Genomic DNA, 17,054 nt, shown 5'->3' with positions numbered 1-17,054 from the left:
CTTTCATTCTGGTGGCTCAGTAGTAGGTATTCAGTCTCATGACATTAAAAACCAGGTTTCGATACTCCTGGAGTGTAGAACACAACTAGCCATTTGTAGGTTTCGTAACAATCGAATAAACTCAATTATCATATACTAGTATTAGTCATATTATATCTTTTCATAATGTACTACATTAATGAGCTCTGGACTGAGTGAAATGCATCGTGTTCAATGGATACGACTGAATTAGTGTGATTTGATTACTATTATTTTGAATCCTTCTAACTGTTGAAACTTTCCAAAGGACTAACTATAGAATATAGTAGTATAAGTGTCATAAGTTTAACATTCATGTCTGATGACAAGTATAATCATGCTTCGCCAACATGATCCATAAATTAATTCACTCGTGATTTATGATTGACGTTTATAGTCAACAAGAAGTTGAATAAACTTTTATCAGACGTAAAACCGTCGCTTACAATTACATTAATACAATTTTAACTCCTTGATATTTTCACTGTAAAGCTTCATCGTAGATTATTTTTATACCAAGTGACGCTTTCTGTTAAAATTTTGTCGCCGTCGCAGACGTCGGTCCAACTCGTCCCAAAGATGTTCGATGGGGTTTAAATCTGGTGATCTGGAGGGCCATGGAAGAACGTTTATGTTATGGTGTCTCAAGAAGACAGTGGCGAGTCGGGCTGTGTGAGGACGGGCGTTGTCATGTGGAAAACCGTCGTTGACGTTCACCACGATGGATTGCACATGGGGCCTATGAATCTCGTCGACGTATCGTTGAGCCGTAAGATTCCTCGAATGTGCAAAAGGTATGTTCTGTCATTGTAGGCGATGGCAGCCCACATCATGACGCTGTCAGCACCAAATCTGTCAACATCCTGCACACAGTTTGCTGCAAAACGTTGACCTCGGCGACGGTAAACATGGGTCCTTCCATCCTGCATACAAAGCATAAAACGTAATTCATCGCTGAACCAAACATGCCTCCATTGTCGATGAAGTCATACCCGATGTGCCCGAGTCCACTGCAGCCGTGCTTGATGATGTTGCTGGGTGAGGATGACGCCTCTGACTGGACATTGAGGTCGGATTCCTGCATCTCGTAGACGGTTGCGTACGGTCTGATCGGAAATCCTACGCAGCCCTGGTATCGTTGAGGCAGTAGACGTCGCAGTGGTGGTCCTATCCCGAAGGTGACGTAACCGGATGTAGCGATCTTGTGCGGGCGTGGTTACACGAGGTCTGCCAGATCGTGGACGGTCACGAGTTGATCCGTGTTGTTGGTGACGATTCCATAGCCTTGTGATGGTGCTTGGGTGGACATTCACAGCTCTGGCAACATCTGATCGAGATTTGCCTGCTTCCAAGCGACCAATGGCGTTTTTGCGTTGTGCTTCAGTCAGTCTTGGCGTAACTGTATTGCGTGTCGGTGGCTTAACACTGAGCTATGGAAACCGAGAACCCGTCACTTTTATAGGGATTTTGCACATGTTGCACTTGCAGAACATGCAGATCTCTCAAACAAATTGTGCACAACTTTTATTGTCATTTTGGTCTGACAATCAGTGCCTTAACACGTGTAACATCACATAATCTGAGCTTGTAACGTTATTACAAATATTTCTCTTTAAAATAAAAAAAATATCCCTTTCGCCTTTCTTGTTTTGAAGAGTATATTTCATTTTTGTATTTTGTTTTTAAGTATTTACGAATTTAGTTTCAGGACGAAAGTACGTAACAGATATTTAAAACTGTTTGTTGAAGTTTACATTTCGTTGTTGCTTTTCACGATATATGATTCACAGAAGATATTTGTTTTTTCTTTACCATTTATAAACGATTTTGATGTCTGTCTGTACTCGTCACGCCCATTAATTAATTAGTACTTCTACACTTCATCTTATGATTAGACATTGTTATACATCTAGTGAAGGTTCATGGAGATATGTTTTTGTTTCTAATTTTGTGTAAAGCTGCTCTCGTGAGCTGTCAGTGTTATCCGTTCCTAATTTAGCAGCTACAGACTAGAGTAAACACAACTAGTTAACAGCACCTACTCCCCATCAGGAAGTTACGATGTTCTGTAAAATAAAAGTTTATTTCTTATTTACATAACTTCTCGGGAATAAGAAACTTTACAGCTCCATGTCGTTTGTTGAATATTATTCATCGTATAGATATTTATCTTCATCTCTTATCCGATTTGATGAAAATCTTCAGCTTACTCAATACAATATTGGTTTCTCTATACGCTTAGAAAACTGTAGCCTCAAGTTCTGGATCTGGATGTTTCTTTATACATCTAGTGGAACACCAGATGCTGTCGGTTCAAATTTGTTCAATAAAAGAAATACAGTCAGGACTGTGAGAAATAAAAGATATTTCTTCTCCGGAAAGAATCAATATTATACTTTCAACCTTACTTGTGTCTAATGTTTATTTTGGATGAAGTCTGGCAGCAATATCTTGTCATCCAAAATGCTTTACTCAACGTTCAGGACATCATATGGTAGATACCACAAAAAAATATTCTGCCTACAAAAACAGGTATTATCACGGACAACTACTCAATGTCCCTTTGTATCTTCGCTCAATATCTCATCTCAATAACAGTAATATGAAAAAATTATCATCGGAAAGACAGAAAAATATATTAGTCGATCAATACTGATGTTTACCTGATAACAGCATCGGCAATATACCAAACAACAAAGGGAACTTAAACATTCTTACTGGTTGGAACTAATAAAGATCTTCACGAACCTTTTAATAGCAGCACACATCAAAGTTTCAGAATCTAGTCATATTTATAATATTTTAACACGCATGAATCTGAGCGAAATTCAAGAGCTTTTCAAAATCTTTTTATTTAAAAGCTCGAGTTGTACAACTATAAAAAGTGAAACCAGTTTAAACATGGTTGTTTCTTCTTTGGATCCAACCTTTATCTCGATCATAGTAACGACGAGATTTTGAAAATAAGTTCATCTTATCAACTTGTCATTAACATGAATATCTTGACAAGTATTCTGAGTGCGTGTTCTTTTAGACCAAAGTGTATTTTCAATTAGCTTCTGTGGTCGCAGAATAAGTACAAGAACAAACGACGCTTTCACATAACAAGTCGACTGAACCTCCTCTGTGATACAACTGTATGTTTGCAGACTCTCACCTGGTTTCGATATCCGTAGTGACCAGAGCAGAAATAGCCCATTGTTTAGCTTTGTGCGTAATTAAAAAACACACACAAACAAGTCAACTGAAAATATTTAACAGTATGCACTTAAGTTAGTTGTTCGTAGATAGTGAAGTACGCAGACTGAACCAAGTGTTAAGATAATGTGGGGATTTTCGAACATTCGATGTCGACCATCAAATCAAAAAATCTCTATACCTTGGTAACAATAGTGCCTCGAATTACTTTGTCCATAATTCATCATTTTTTACTGCAACACAAACTCTATTTAAATATAATTCAGAGATATATGAAAATGTGGTAGGAGCAGAATACGACACAGTTTACAAGAAATAACATTTTTGAAAAAACTACAAATCATATGAGATTCTAAACGAATGAAATCAATCAAGACTCTTGTAGTGTGGAAAAATTAGTAATGTTTTCTGGTTACCGTCACACGTGGTAATGACTACACAAATTACGTACGATAAATTAGTTGTTGTTCATTCTGTACGTCATATCTCAATCTACCAGGTTCTAACTGATCCTCAGTTGTTGTTCATCCTGTACTACATATCTAAATCTACCATGTTATAACTGATCCTTAGTTGTTGTTCATCCTGTACTACATATCTAAATCTACCATGTTCTAAATGATCCTTAGTTATTGTTCATCCTGCACTACATATCTAAATCTACCATGTTCTAACTGATCCTTGTTTGTTGTTCATTCTGTACTTCATATCTAAATCTACCATGTTATAACTGATCCTTAGTTGTTGTTCATTCTGTACTTCATATCTAAATCTACCATGTTCTAACTGATCCTTAGTTGTTGTTCATCCTGTACTTCATATCTAAATCTACCATGTTCTAACTGATCCTTAGTTGTTGTTCATCCTGTACTTCATATCTAAATCTACCATGTTCTAACTGATCCTTAGTTGTTGTTCATCCTGTACTACATATCTAAATCTACCATGTTCTAACTGATCCTTAGTTGTTGTTCATCCTGTACTACATATCTAAATCTACCATGTTCTAACTGATCCTTAGTTGTTGTTCATCCTGTACTACATATCTAAAACTACCATGTTCTAACTGATCCATTGTTGTTGTTCATTCTGTACTTCATATCTAAATCTACCATGTTCTAACTGATCCTTGTTGTTGTTCATTCTGTACTTCATATCTAAATCTACCATGTTCTAACTGATCCTTAGTTGTTGTTCATCCTGTACTTCATATCTAAATCTACCATGTTCTAACTGATCCTTAGTTGTTGTTCATTCTGCACTTCATATCTAAATCTACCATGTTCTAACTGATCCTTAGTTGTTGTTCATCCTGTACTTCATATCTAAATCTACCATGTTCTAACTGATCCTTGTTTGTTGTTCATTCTGTACTTCATATCTCAATCTACCATGTTCTAACTGATCCTTAGTTGTTGTTCATTCTGTACTTCATATCTAAATCTACCATGTTCTAACTGATCCTTAGTTGTTGTTCATTCTGTACTTCATATCTAAATCTACCATGTTCTAACTGATCCTTAGTTGTTGTTTATCGTGTACTTCATATCTAAATCTACCATGTTCTAACTGATCCTTAGTTATTGTTCATCCTGTACTACATATGTCAATTTACTAGGTTCTAACTGATCCATAACTGGTTTCCATAACTACCTATTCATAGCCTAGAAGTAGTGACTGGGAATCTTAAATTGTGAATCTTCATGATTTAGTAGTTGAATGAAAACAATTAAACTACTAGTGTTGACTGGCATTAAAGTTTTTTGATAAAGGTTAGTATTCTCCATTTATAATAAATACATACACATATATTTGAGTTTAGCTAGAGATTCCATATACATACAGCCTAATAATAGGTTAGTTGTTATAACTGAAAAAAAAAAACACTTAAGTTGTTGGCATGGTTTTTAATGACTGTACAGAGTTCATACTTTACAATTATGGGTACATTGTTAGTATAATCTTATAAACATTTTAAACTACACAATCAAATAAAGTGATAAAGTTCTGTGATGTTTAATCTGATATTTTAAATGACTGAATTGTTTCTTGAAACATTTGAAATTATAACATATTTACATTTATATTCAATATTTCTTTAGACATAACCTGAAATCATATTTGTTCTACCACTAGCAACAGAGATGGTAGATGTAAAACACAGGCAAAACTTCTTGTCACTTTAAAATACACCTTGGAACATATGAAAGTTTTTAATAGAACTGTGGTTAAAATTCAAACTCCACCTAACTTTCCTGTACATTCTACAATGAAACGTCATCATCGCTACCTATTTACTCAGATGTTTCAAAAATACATTGAATGAAAATTCAAGCCTAAGTTGGTGCTGAAATTGATTCCCACTTGTATTTTCTCTCTGTAAATTGAGTTTAAAACAATGTTTATTGTATATTTATGTTGGTATTTATACTAAACATTGTTTAATTCATTAATATGTTATCTGTTGAAGATAGAACATGTGTAATTCCAAAACATTCATTGAAGATGTTTACAACTGTTGCCATGTCTACTATTCATTATCAGTTTTGTTTCTGTGTTTTAAAAAAGTAGAGTTCTAATTACTGGAGAAAGTATTTTTACACTAGATGAAAATGACAAAAATATAACACACATCAGTGTTAATTCACAATCAAAGCTTCCTAATTACTTTAACCAACAAGTTCCACTGTATATACTAGAGACAAAATCTCAGATCGTACTAGCCCCTTATCTTGAATATGTCTTGTACTCCTAGTGTTGATGACACAAACATAGCGAAACAAGTCTTAATAAAATATTGTGTGATAAGTAAACTTTTCTAATCTAGTCTTTACTGCTGAGTCACAGAAACTGAAATGAGTATCATGATATCTAGGCTAACTCAGTAGACCTGTGGTATCTGAAGATGTTATTTCAACCCAATTGTGTTTTAAATTTACTTTTTTTAACTACTGTTTTGTAAACAACATACGGCCCGGCATGGCGTCAAGGCGTGCGCTTCGTAATTTTAGGGTCGCGGGTTCGCGCCCGAATCGCGCCAAACATGCTCGCCCTCCCAGCCGTGTGGGCGTTATAATGTGACGACCAATCCCACTATTCATTGGTGAAAGAGTAGCCCAAGAGTTGGTGGTGGGTGGTGATGACTAGCTGCCTTCCTTCTAGTCTTAAACTGCTAAATTAGGGACGGCTAGCACAGATAGCCCTCGAGTAGCTTTGTGCGAAATTCAAAAACAAACAAACAAGTAAAAAAATATTTAAATCAACACAAGTCATTGGTCAGTCAATGTGACAAACCTCATACCAAACGAAGCATTAATCGGTAAATACATAATGAAATTTAGTCATTTGTGTTCAAGCATTAGCATTGTCAACATCTCCCACTGACAACTCCTGTGTTACATTGGGTAAAAACATGGCAAAGGCTAGAAAGTTGACAGAGTTTGAACGTGGCAGAATTGTCCAGCTGCAAAAGCAAGGTCTCTCTTAACGTGCCATCGCTGATGAGATTGGACGTAGTAAAACTGCTGTTGCAAATTTCTTAAAAGACCCTGAGGGATACGGAACAAGAATTTCAAGTGGTCGGCCGAAGAAAATTGCACCAGCGTTAATGGACTAAACAGTGCCAATTGTTTTTCTCAAAAGCTATCTATGGTTTATTTTCAAAACTCAATGCTTCCTTTCAGGTGTATGTGTGTGTGTGTTTTCTTTTAGCAAAGACATATAGGGCTATCTGCTGAGTCCACTGAGGTGAATCGAACCCCTGATATCAGCGTTGTTAATCCTCAGACTTACCGCTGTATCAACGGGGGACTCCTTCTAGGTGTAAATTAAGGTATTATTTTGAGCAATCACTGCACTTTCCTTCCACCCTTGATTGATTAATGTTTTTTTGCTAACAATAAAGACTGACAGCATAACTTTTCAATATTTTTTGTTGTTTTTCTGTTGAAAATTATCTTCATTCACGTAGAAAACACACCCAAACATATTTCTTCACGTAAACTTTGTAAGGTAATACTGTAGTCCAATACGCCCAGACACCTTTTTCAATTTCCTTTAGGCCTTTTAAGGATTTTAAGGAATCCAAGGTCAAACAACCTAAAAATGTGCATTTTAGACTCGTTTGCGATCATATTTAAAGCACTAAAAATAAAGTGGTTACCGCATATTAAAAATATACTGATACAAATCTGGAAAAGAGCAAATTATGCAAGAAGTCTTTCAGGTAAAAACCAAGGAACATCACCAGACAACATAATTAAAATCTACAAAACGTACAGTAGACCCATAATAGAATATGCATCTCCTGCACGGATTAACATAGCACCCACACATTTACAGAAACTTCAACGAATACAAAATTCAGTTCTACTTCGGCATATAAAGCACCACGTAGCACTTCATCCACATTCATGCACAAGTATGAGAACATAGACACAATATCTGAAAGACTCTTGCATAATTCTCTAAAATATTTCAATAAGAACTGGCATAAGAATAACTTAATCTGTGATCTCGACAGATACCACGTACATGATGTAAATAGTCCTAAATACCTCTCCCCTTTTAACATGTATTTAAGGAATGTAACACTAGCTGGCCACCTTGCACTAGACACTTAATCCTTGTTTTTCTTTAATAATAAGCCAAGGCTTCTTTGAAAGAACGAGCATCTTTCTGCGACTGAATAATACAGTCACAACTTTTATTGAAGATACTTTATATTCTCATATAATTGTACAATAACTAAACACTTTCTTTTAAGCTTGAGAAATTTATTCTTCATTTTTAAAGTAAACTCACACCTATGTTAGATGTAACTAGCACAAAATATCTGTGGGGTTGAGGACCGTTAATGATTCACAGAGACTCTAACGTGTTAATTAAGCTTCCCTATGATATCTAATTATTTTACATTTAACCGTAAGTAGGGTTAGTATACAAAAAACTAAACCTTTTGGGTATCAAACCGTGGCATTGGTATCTGTGCACGTGAGGTATGTTTCGTTTCAATAGCTTCTGAGTGAGAATATAAACACAGTTTCAAACTTGTTGTACACAGGATGTGGGGGAGAGAGGGCAGATAGAAGAAACACTGATACTAGATTCCGTTAGTGCGTCCCTCAAAACTACATCGTGTTTGGGTAATTTTCATAACACTTTGTAACCCCTCCCCTTGAAACTCAGAGAGCAAACGACAACAATAACGAACTATTTCATTATTAGTTCGCCAAGAAAAATCTATATTATACCAAATAACCCAATTGTTATCTGTGCTGTGTCCACCATATTAATCGAAAACCAGATTTTGAGCTATATAACCCTTCAGATTTACAGCTGATCTACCAGAAGGACATAACATATGTTAATCATGGTTTTAACACAGAATACACTGAGCAACTTGTCGAAATTAAAATTTTGAAACCTTTTTTTTTCTGGTAAAATATTTTTCCAACGTTGGTTATAAAGTTTCTTGTTTCGATTCTTCTTTGTGGGTATTTGGGTATGTTTAATTTTTGAATACCTAGGAGGGTCAGGTGCACAAAACCTCTTCCTCCATTCTTAACTTTCATGTCGGCTACAAGTAAGAATTTGTTGTAGATTTTGGGTCAGAATATTCCTCAGAAATTCGGCCCTTTTCAGGGCAATGACCATGTATTATCTTGATTTGCCCTTTTTTCTTTATTCATTTTTAATTTTTTGTACTTCTATTCCATTTTTATTTTTTTTCAATATTTTTATTCTTTTTTCACTTATATATGTATATATATTTCCTTTTTTCATATATATTTATCGGAAAAATTAAAATAATAATAAAGATAAAATAAAAGAAAGGAAAGAAAAGGAATAAATTATAAAAATAATGTAAAAAATAATAAAATAAAATAAAAGTAGTTTTAAGCGTCTGGTGGCCAGTTTGATTTATATTTCTCAAATATATATTTATAGGAGAGAGGTACTTACGAGATCACACATTAAGTCATTTTTTATGCCAATTCTTATTAAAATAATTTACTGCATTGTGCAAGAGTCTTTCAGATATTGTCTCTATGTTTGCATACTTGTGCACAAATATGGATAATGTGCAACATTATAGGCTGAAGTTAAGATTGAATTTTGTATTTTTTGTAGTTTCTGTAATTGTTTTTGTATTATGTTTATCCAGGCAGGAGATGCGTATTCTATTATAGGTCTAATGTATATTTTGTACATTTTTATTATATTATCAAGTGATATTCCTTGATTTTTGCCTGAAAGACTTCTTGCATAATTTGCTCTTTTCCATATTCTAATCAGGATATTGTTTGTATGCTGTATCATCGCTAATAATAATAAGTTAATCCTAAAAATTTAGCATATGTAGCAGTCTGTAAACAAAGGAGGTCAAAATAATTTTTTGTCATTTAATTTACATAAAAATTGATGTAGATATGTGTTAGTATAATGTTTATAATATACCCTACTTTCATTATCCTTATCGTGATACTTTTTAAGTTATGAGGAAAAAATACACATGACGCAGGGGTACGAACACTTTCTGTCGTAACTGTACGTCAGCTTACTCTGTGTCTCAGTCATAGCCATGGACGTAGATCCTGGGGGGGGGATGGGGGATGCATCCCCTTCATTTTAGGTGGGGGTATGGTGCATACAATTATCCCCCCTACAGTTTGATCTGTTGAATTGTTTTATTGCATCACAGGCCTACGAATTGTGTTTGTTCTTGTGATTCTCGTGTTCTTACCAATTGAATTACATAATTAGGCCTAGATGTAGGCTTTTTCAGTAGTAAAAATGTACATCTTTAATATAGGCGTGCTTCTAAGCTTTTCGATCTAAGCGATAGTTCGTAAGTATCAATCAATAGGCCTAAGTATACATGCAAGGCTTGCAAGCACTATCACAGAATCTACCTACGTCTTATACGTAGTGTGAGGTAAAGTAAAATTTTCATCACAACAGATTGAACAGAGCATGAAATTCGAAAATATAACTCCCAAGCGTAAACTCCTGTGATCTAGATCTGGCAGGCGACTTGTAGCTTGTAGCTGCATCAATCTTATGTGTATATTGTGCGGTTTTCTTACGCCATTTGTTCTTATGCATGTCTAGCCAGTTTTATTGTCGAACGCCTTATATTCCTTAGCTGCCGAAGTGCTGGCCATAGTATACGTTTTGTGCACAGTTAACGACAGGTTCAGGCTGCTCGGATCCAGACGCGCCCTACATCACCCCTCCGCTTCCTTTAGTCTGAGCCTCGATTTTACAACAGGGCTCATTAGACCTGTGTTTGTGGCCCTCATTAATCCATGAAATTTCAGATTATCACCGCCCTCTAATAAAGTGCTGGTGCTTTATGGTAAAAGAACAATATATTCTCTTATTATAGATAGTGAGAATATTGTATTTTATTGTATAATTAGAACGCAAAAGGAGCGATTTCAACGGCCTGAAGCCTCTACTCGAATTGTATTGCTAGTTTTTGTTTAGGTGTTTTTATTTAATATACGTGCTTATAGACATTATATCACAACGTGTTTACCTTTTGATGAGCTTTAACAGGAATATAGTATATCTGTGATTGTTTAAGTATTTTTCGAGAAACTTGCAATTACTTATGTTGTAACTAGCACACATTATTGTCCCAGCGATGCCCAGGCGGTCAGTCGGCTCGGTAGTCACTGAGAGATTCGTGCGTTCGACTTAAATACATTGCACAGTTCAGTCTTACTTCCATTATGTTCTATCTTCGTTCGTTGTACGTTAGAGTTTTTCAATAAAGACTGTATTTTAGCCTGTTGAATCATCTGGGAAACAGTTTCCAATTATGACAAGCAAGCGTCTGAAACCTTCCGATATTAGACAGTTCTGCAAGCCAGTTACTAGTACTACAAGTGACAATGCAGATGCAGATAATCCAACAACCTCAAGCAAAGGAATAGAAACTTGCCATACAGAGGAAATACCATGTTCATCAGAGGACGAGTGTGAAAATGCTTGTGCAACTATTGCACATCATGAATCACCAGATAGTTGTGAAACAAGTTTGTACAGTAATGAAAAATCTGACTCTCCACAGAAACAGTGTGGAAAGTCATATCATCCAGACACATAACTAATACCACGACAGAAAGCAAAATCTTAAATTTTCAACTTCCAGGGCAAGTGGTTTGATGAGTTCCCACGGCTGCACTTCGACAATCAGACTCAAAAAGTCATATGCTTTCATTGTGCCAAGGTGGAAAATAGAGGCCTTTTTACAGGGAAATTGGAGAGGCCAGTGGAGTATACCTTTATATCCATCGGTTTTTGCAACTGGAAAAAGGCAAGACAGAAATTCAACGAGCACCAATCCTCTTCTCAGCACAGATTCGCTATATCTGCATAAAGTCCACTTGATATATCTCGAGTGACTGTCCAGCTACATGATGGAAAAAAGAAGCAGCAGGAATAATGCAAAAGAAGTCTAGCCAAAATATTCACAATCTTATGTTTCTTACTGCATCAAGGTTCAGCATTACGTGGACATACTGATACGAAGGGGAACTTCCTGCAGTTAATGAAGCTCCTGGAAGAGGAAAATCCAGAGTTGATGGCCTACTTGTCAAAGAAAACCACACTCGCATCACCCCAGGCTCAGAATGAAATAATGGAAATGTTCAGCCATCAAATACTGAGGAACATAGCACACGAAGTGCAGCAAAGTACAATCTTTGCATTAGTGGTTGATGGCACTCAAGATGTTACAGGTGCCGAACAGAAATCAATATGTGTACGATACGTAGATGAAAACCTTGACGTCCATGAGACATTTCTTGGTTTGTACAGTGTTTCCAATACAACTCGTGAAACAATATCCTCGACTATACTTGATGTACTGACTAGACTCAATTTACCACTTTCAGGATTAAGAGCACAAACTTATGATGGAACCGCTGATATGAGTGGTGCGTACAGTGAATGCCAGGCAAAAATAAAAGAGAAGCAACTGTCAGCTTTGTTTTTTCGCTGCAGAGCACACACGGCTAATTTAATAATGCAACATGCAGTTGAAGCTTGTGAATGTGTTCGAGATTCTATCCATGAGTATATGAACTTGGTGTCTTGCTTCCGAGGTCAGGCAAATACAAGACAATCTTTGAAAATATTGTATCGTCAAACAGCCACAACGGTTCAGTTAAATACATCCGCTTACTGTGTCCAACACGCTGGTTGTGCCGCCTATCTACAATTACATGTGCTAATGATCACTACAGTGACATTGTTGATTTTTTGTCTGAATTAGCAAATGAAAAATCAGATGTAGCAGTGAAAGCACGAGGTCTGCTGGACAGATTTGACAAAGGAAAGACAGTTTTAGGATTGTTGATGGCTCAGCATCCGTTAACTGCATTAGAAGAACTTAACCGTGCATTCCAAGCAAAATCAGCGACAGTATCTAGCATGATTGAAGCATCTGCAATGACAGTTGAGTAACTGCGGGTATTGCGAACAGAGTAAAATAACAACAAGATATTTGATGAAGCTGAGGAAAAGGTAACTTCCCTAGATCTGGTGCAAATTGAACTACCACGCATTCGCAGACCCCCAGAAGAATTACAAGTGATGGCTCAGCACACCATTCTGCAACAGCGAGCCAATATTTTGAATTTGTGGACATAGTCATATAACATCTGACCACTAGATTCAATGCAGACGACAATGACTTGAGGCAATATCTGGCACTTGAGAATATGATCACATCCGGCAAGATTGTCAACTCGGTTATAAACTTCTATCCAGAATTCTCTGCACAACGGCTCGAGTTTCTGTTGCCCATGTTCAAAGGAACAACAAAAGCAGTATCTTTGAAAGGTGCGAAGGATGCTTACTGTAAAATGCATGAAACAAGCCAGCAGATGTTTAGTGAAGTGTTTCTTCTGATAAAAATTTTGCTTGTTTGTCCACTATCCAGCTGCGAATGTAAACGCAGCTTTTCTTCATTGAGACAGTTGAAGACGTGGCTAAGGTCAACTATACCTCAGTGCCGCCTCAACCGTGTGGCAGTTTGTTACACTCACAAAGATGAGGTCGACAAGATAAATATAAAAGAGCTTGTGAAAGAATTCATAAACAGTTCATCACAAAGGAGGTCTACGTTTGGGAACGTGTAGACTAGAGGACCAACTGAATCTTACTTCAATGAAAAGTATGAATAATTATGTGCTACATTGTATTGATATGTAATTTTCAAGAGTTCACAAGGACATTTTAATTATTTTTATCAAACAACATGAAGAGTTTTTTAGTAGATATAAACTTTTCAAGGATAATTACTAATTTTATTAATATTTGAAAACGTAATTCACGCAATGAAAGTTATTAGTAACCTTGTCAAGTGCCATCTTTTATACTGTGCAGTGTGCAGGAATAAATTCATGTGGCAGTTAATTTGTGACACATTTATCTTTATTCTATTAACATTTTGAAAACTTCACAATACCTCACTTATACAAACCTACATGATTTCTCTGTGACTGCTTGTTTACAGCTTTCTGGTTCACGTAATCAGAGATTACCAATTTGCAAATTGAACAGTCCACATAAGTGGTTGCAAAAATCATCCACCCCGTCGGGTGTAAGAAATCTACGCCCCTGTGTGGGAGGATAGGTCTGGTTTCTGTTTTATAGCTCTGTTACCAGACAAAATTAAGGATTATAAATTTTACGCTGCGTCTGAACAATTACGACCTTAGGGAATAATTGATGCTTAATTTCGTACTTTTTGAATGGGTAGTGGATAAAATAAAGAAGATGCTAGAGATAATATTCACTAGTTGAAATTCAGGATTAAAAATAGTGCCTTGTAGATTTATGAACTTGTACTAATATGGATAATTGGTTAATATTTTATATTATAGTAATTGATATGACATTAAAAATTAGTTTAATAAAATTTTGAATGTAAGATGGTAAAACTTTGTCACGCACAATAAAAGATACATGGGCCGAGAGCGTTAACGAAAAATACCTCTGTACCACAATGTTTGACTATTGTGTCTAAAGATGTCACTTTGTAAGTTTCTAGTCTGTGTGAAATTGCACATCATGGCTCATTATAACAAACACATTTGCCTGAATGTTTGAGCAGTGGAGCTGTCCTCATCCCACATTAGTACCTGGACTGAAGGATTGAATTGTGAATGTGTGAAGCTATATTTTATTGAACTAGCAAACAATTTTTCCATTCTATTTTAATGAGTATTTCCAAAGCATTTTCTTTTGCTTGATAGATCACTAGTATAACTGAAGATTGTGGTTAAGAGATGCCTTCTTATCTGAATATGCTGGTCAAAATAGTTTGACTATGTTCACCTACCTCAGATAAAGGACAAAACAAGGAATTACAGATCATCTATTATAATAGAGCATATTAAACTGAGAAAAGAAGTCACTACCCCAAATTGTATGCTTTGATAAGAATCAAAGATTGATAGCATACTGTAGAGAAAGTTACAAACGGTAGAAATAAAACGGAGGTTCATGGAATTCAGTGTAAAGACTCTGGACTTTGGGAAAACTGCCGTGGAGAGCTATAACACCAGATCGTGAATGAGGGCCACCATCTTTATGGCAGAGGCCCTGGTAGAACCAGAAACCAGAAACCCATAGTCCAGTTTGGATTAAATAAGAAAATGACAGATCTTTAGCACAGAACATTGATCAGTTCCCCAAAAAGTGGAAGGAAGAGAATGGAGGATGTTCACTGCTTTTTTACACGTTACACATAACTACTTGAAATGGGAAGTGAAAGTAAGTTAACAGTAAAAAAATAAGCCAAACCTTTGCCTCAGGGACCACAGGAAAAACGACATCGCTAAGACAGAGCTCGTGATCAGGGTGCAAGTCACATTGGCAGTAAAAGTGCAGGCAAACGTTCCTGGATAAAGAAATGGTAAACTATTGCAGTTGACTACTTCAACAAGAAATTGAGGGAAGTTTGAAGTTGCCACTCAAAAATCTCATGTTTGACGACCCACATGAGATGTAGAAGTCATGGACATAAAGGAAGTTTGCAACTATAGGGGTAAATTGTCTAGCAATAGCATTGATTTTAACACTGAAAAGTGTGACACTCAAGACACGGCTTTAAGAGACTCCAAGTTTCTGTGTAAAAGAATGAGAAACGGTCGAACCCACACAAACTTGAAATCAACCGTCATATAAAAACTTATGAACAAACATGAGCAAGTGGCTACCCAGTCCAAATGAATGGAGGTTCTGTAAAATACCGTAGTTCCAAGTAGGGTTATAAACCTTCTTAACATTAAAGAAGACAGAAACAAAATGTTCTCTTATGGAATGATTTCCTGATTGAAGTTTCAAGTCGAATCTGGTGGTCCATAGTGAATTGCTGTTGATTAAATTAACATCAGGTGGTTGTTTTATTCAAGGAACCAAACAAGACGAACATTAACCATCCTCTCAAAGACCTTAAAAAGATAGTTAGTCAAAATTATTGGATGGTAATTAGAAATAATTTTGTGATCCTTCTCAGGCTTAGGAAAAAATAGGACAATACCCTTGACAAAATATATTCTACCGTATCTAGTTACAAATTAACCGGAATAACAGGAGATAGATGACACAGCATCTCATTGTGAATGTCATTGGGTCTATCTCATGTACTGTCAGACTGATAGAGTGAGTTTACGTTCTTATGATCTTCGCTTGGTATAAGTTGGATTGAAAGGAATTTACATATGCAAGGTATGTGATACATACTCGTGTAGAACCCTCATTTAATCACAAAAGATAAAAGTGTTAAACTTCTTGGTTATTTCAGTGGCATTTTGAGCATTAGAAACCACTTGAAGTTCCTTCGTTTTTTCCTTGGTGCTCATTCTTGATTGTTTTCGTTTCCTATTAATTTCTTTTTTTAGTTTTAATTTGTTTAATTTATGATGACATGTATGATGCCACGATGCCCTGTTTTCTATGAAACATTCTGTATGGTAAAGTTTGCAGGACCAGATAATGCAATAAGGTCTCTAAATTGCTGTATATTTTCCAGAAATTTTGTGTACACTTCTCTGGCATATTGAGCTGCAAGATGTTGAGGACACGATAATGGTGATGGGTCTAATTTGTTTTGCCATACAATAGTGTGCAAAATTGTTAGGGCAAAGCCAAAAATTAGATATCAGGATACTTTCAAAGAAAAGTTAATTACATTGGAACATCAAAATTTTATTAATCTTCATATTTATTACAGCAAAAACTGAGTGGAACTGCTAGAGTTCAGCAAACAGTTAATCTTCTGTGTGCCTCCTTTTTGCTTTAATAACTGCAGACAGTCTTTCATACGAGGGCTGTTCATAAAATACGCGGACTGACGTCATAAATCAAAATGTACTTTATTTCGAAGTTACAGGTCTGGGACCCCTTCAAAGTACTCCCCTCCCCAACGCACACACTTATCCCAACGGTGTTTCCACTTGTTGAAACAGTCCTGGTACGCTTCTTTTGTAATGTCCTCCAGCTCCTTCGTCGCATTTGCCTTAATCTCGGGAATCGTCTCAAATCTTCTTCCTTTCAAGGGTCTTTTGAGTTTGGGGAACAAGAAAAAATCGCAAGGAGCAAGGTCAGGTGAGTAGGGGGGGGGGGAAGAACAGTGATCGAGTGTTTGGCCAAAAACTCACGAGTTCTGAGAGCTGAATTTCGCAGCAACGCGGTGCATCTTCAATTTTTCGGTCAAAATCTCGTAACAAGATCCAACTGATATCCCACACTCTTCAGCAAGCTCCCTGACAGTCAGACGTCGATTTGCCCGCACCAGGGTGTTGATTTTGTCGACG

Source organism: Tachypleus tridentatus, chromosome 9, assembly GCF_004210375.1.
Source record: "Tachypleus tridentatus isolate NWPU-2018 chromosome 9, ASM421037v1, whole genome shotgun sequence".
NCBI classification, from domain to species: domain Eukaryota; kingdom Metazoa; phylum Arthropoda; class Merostomata; order Xiphosura; family Limulidae; genus Tachypleus; species Tachypleus tridentatus.
Note: the sequence above shows the minus strand (reverse complement) of the source record.